The sequence below is a fragment of the Orycteropus afer genome, unplaced genomic scaffold (assembly GCF_000298275.1).
Source record: "Orycteropus afer afer isolate SDZICR_OR568_19922 unplaced genomic scaffold, OryAfe1.0 scaffold00058, whole genome shotgun sequence".
Classification (NCBI taxonomy): Eukaryota; Metazoa; Chordata; class Mammalia; order Tubulidentata; family Orycteropodidae; genus Orycteropus; species Orycteropus afer.
The window spans coordinates 13,167,886-13,171,944 of record NW_006921645.1 but is presented as its reverse complement, the minus strand read 5'-3'; the positions used below and the strand labels follow the sequence as shown (position 1 = coordinate 13,171,944).

At 37.3% G+C, this 4,059-nt stretch overlaps 1 protein-coding gene across 1 annotated transcript in view; it reads left to right on the top strand.

The window, feature by feature from the left end:
• Positions 1-4,059, top strand: part of DTNB (dystrobrevin beta) — a 511,730-nt gene that overhangs the window by 250,254 nt on the left and 257,417 nt on the right. The window lies entirely within an intron of this gene.

Here is a 4,059-nt window from a genome sequence, read left to right as displayed (position 1 = left end):
GTTTCGTTCTGCTGTGCATGAGGTCGCTATGAGTCGAAAACGACTCGACAGCACTTAACAACAACAACAACCCTCCTAAACTGTAAGCTAATAAATTTCTGTTTGGTAAAGCCACATACGTGTGATATTTCTGTTATAGCTTCATTCAAAAACCAAGACACATAGTCTTCAAAGTGACACACACCATAGTCTTCAAAGTGACATCTTTGCTTCTTTATACTTAAAAGAGATTTTTTTTGCAGTAGATTAACCCAGTGTAACATGATGTCTGATTTCTTGACAGCTGCTTCCATGAATGTTGATTGTAGATCCAAGTAAAATGAAATTCCTGACAACTTCTATCTTTTCTCCATTTACCGTGATGTTGCTTATTTGTCCAGTTGTAAGAATTTTCATTTTCTTTGAGGTACAATTGTTCTGAAGATTGTAGGCTTTGATATTCGTCACTAAGTGCTTCAAGTCCTCTTCACTTTCTGCAAGCAAGTTTATATCATCTGCGTATCACAGATTGTTAATGAATCTTCCTCCAACCCTGAAGCTGTGTTCTTCGTCATATAGTACAGCTTCATGGATTATTTGCTCAGCATACAAATTGAGTAAATATGGTGAAATGGTACAGCCCTGGCGCACACTCTTCCTGATTTTAAACCATGCAGTATCACCTTGTTCTGTTTGAATAACAGCTTCTTGGTTTATGTACAGGTTCCTCATGACCACAATTAAATGGTCTGGAAATCCCATTCTTATCAATGTTATCCATAATTTGTTATGATCCACACAATTAATGCTTTTGCATAGTCAGTATAACACGGGTATACTTCTTTCCGATACTCTGTGCTTTCAGTCAAGATCATCTGACATTAGCAATTATATTCCTCATTCCACCTCCCCTTCTGAATCCAACTTGCATTTCTGAAAGTCCCAGTCAATATATTGCTGCAACCATTTCTGAATTCAGCAAAACTTTACTTGTGTCTGTATGTAATGATATTATTTTATAATTGCCACATTCTTTTGAATCACCTGTCTTTGGAATGGGCACACATATGGGTCTCTTCCAGACTGTTGCCCAGGTAGCTATCTTCCAAATTTCTTGGCATAAATGAGTAAGTGCTGGAGGTATCTATTTGTTGAAGCATATCCATGGGTATTCCTTCAATTCCTGAAGCCTTTTTTTTCCCCAATTCCTTCAGTGCAGCTTGGATTTCTTCCTTCAGAACTGTTGGTTCTTGATCATATGCTACTTTCTGAGATGGTTGAACATTGACCAGTTCTTTTTGATTCAGTGACTCTGGATGTTCCTTTCAATTTCTTTTAAAGCTTCCTGTATCATTCCGTATTTTGCTCATAGAATCCTTCAGTGTTGCAATTGAAGGCTTGAATTTTTTCTTCAATTCTTTCAGCTTGAGAAATGCCAAGCGTGTTCTTCCTTTTTGGTTTTCTAACTCCAGGTCTTTGCACATTTCGTTATTATACTTAACTTTCCCTTCTCAAGCCACCTTTTGAGATCTTCTGTTCAGCTCTTTAATTTCATCATTTCTTCCATTTGCTTTTGCTACTCTCCATTCAAAAACAAGTTTCAGAATCTCTTCTGACATCCATTTTGGTCTTTTCTTCCTTTCCTGTCTTTTTAATGACCTTTTGCTTTCTTCATGTCTGATATTCTTGATGTATTCCTATAACTCATTTGGTCTTTGGTCATTGGTGTTCAATGCATCAATTCTCTTCTTCAGATTGTCTCTAAATTCAGGTGGGATATAATCAGCGTCCTATTTTGGCTCTCATGGACTTGTTTTAATTTCTTCAGCTTCAACATGAACTTGCGTATGAGCAATTGATGGACTGATTCACAGTCAGCTCCTGGCCTTCTTTTGACTGATGATATTGAGCTTCTCCATTGCCTCTTTCCACAAATGTGGTTAATCTGATTCCTGTATATTCTGTTTGGTGAGGTCCACATGTTTAGCTACCTTTTACATTTTTGAAAAAAAGGTATTTGTGAAAAATGAGTCATTGGTCTTGCAATATTCTGTCATGCAGTTTGTGGCGTCATTTCTTTTACTAAGGCCATAATTTCCAACTACTGATGATTTGTCTTTATTTCCAACTTTCACATTCAATCACCAATAATAATAAATCCATCTTGATTGTGTGTTTGATCAATTGCAGACTGCAGAAGTTAGTAAAAATCTTCAATTTCTTTTTCTTTGGCTTCAGTGTGTAATTTTGGTGTGTAATTTTGAATAATAGCATTAACAGGTCTTCCTTGTAGGTGTATGGATATTATCCTATCACTGACAGATCGTACTTCAGAGTAGATCTTGAAACATTCTTTGGGATGTTGAATACGACACCATTCCTCTTCAATTTGTCATTCCTGGCATAGTAGACCATACGATTGTCTGATGATTCAAAATGGCCAGTACCAGTCCATTTCAGCTCACTAATGCTAGGATATTGATCTTTATGCATTCCATTTCATTTTTGACAGTTTCTAGTTTTCTTAGATTCATACTTCATACATTCGATATTCTCATTATTAATGAATGCATGCAGCTATTTATTCTCATGTTCAGTTGTGCCACATCAGCAAATGAAGGGGCTGGAAAGCTTTACTCCATCCACATCATTAAGGTCGACTTTACTTTGAGGAAACAGCTCTTCTTCAGTTGTATTTTGAGTGCCTTCCATCCTGAGGGCCTCATCTTCCAGCACTAAATCAGATAGTGTTTCACTAGTATTCATAAAACTTTCAGAAGTGAGTGACCCTATCCTCCATCCAAGTCTATATTAGTCTGGAAGCTCTACTGAAATCTGTCCACCACAGGCAACCCTGCTGGCACTTGAAATATTGGTGGCATAGCTTCCAGCCTCACAGCAACATATAGGCTACCACAGTATGACAAACTGACAAGATGAGTGGTGGGATTCCCTCACTATATGGCATTATTTTATACATTTTTGTATTTGTGTATAATCTCTACCCCCCACTGCACTATAAATGCTCCTTGAAGACAAGGATTTTATTTTGTTTCCTGTTATATCTCCAGGGTGTAGAATGTGCCTGGTAGTAGACCCTAGGTAAATATCTGTAGAATGAGTAAATGCATGTATATATGCTTGCAGGTCCCTGGGTAGTACATATAGTTAAAGTATCTGACTGTTAACTGAGAGGTTGGAGTTTGAAATAACCAGAGGAGGCTCAGAAGAAAGGCCTGATGTGTTGCTTCTGAGAAATCAGCCATTAAAAAAACGAATGGAACATTGTTCTAGTCTAACACACATGGGTTCAACGTGCATTGTAGTTGACACAAGGACAACTAATTGTTTTGTTTTGTTAGTGTTCTTAATATTACCAATAGCAGTCATCAGGTGATTGAGAGAAATGATCTATATGTCAAGTTGAGGTTTTTATCGTGCTAGAGAGCTAGTAAGGACCTCTGGTAGCATAGTCCCTAAGCCACTTGACTGCTAACCAGAAGGCCGGTGGTTCAAATCCACCACCACCCACTCCTCGGAAGGAAGGTTCGGCAATCTATTTCCGTAGTGATACTGCCACGTAAACCCAAGGAGGGGTCGCTACGAGTTGGGTCAGATTCAGTGATGCGTGACAACAACAACAGAGCTAGTAATGTCAAATTTTGGATCGGAAGCCATTATCCTCCATTTCACTATGATTGTTTAAAAATCCTTGATATATGGTCATTCTTAAATCGGCCTTTCTTTAAGTTTTATTTCTTCCCCAGCCAAACCTATGCCATAGAGTATTTTTATGCAAATAACACACACGTTATATGATTTTTTGCAAACCATGCAGTAACCTCATGCATTATTTTTCTATGAGTGCTATGCACATTATATGAATGTACATGTTATTTCTATAGACGTGAAATATATGCTGTCTCTAACATAGTTTCTTGCAGATATTGATCCTCAGAATTATATTTCATGGAGTATATTTCTTATATTTCTTAGTAGCAGGTATATACGCCTACTCTCCTAGGGAAAAAAAAAAACCTACTATCTGACTATCTTGTGCATTATTATTATATATTATTA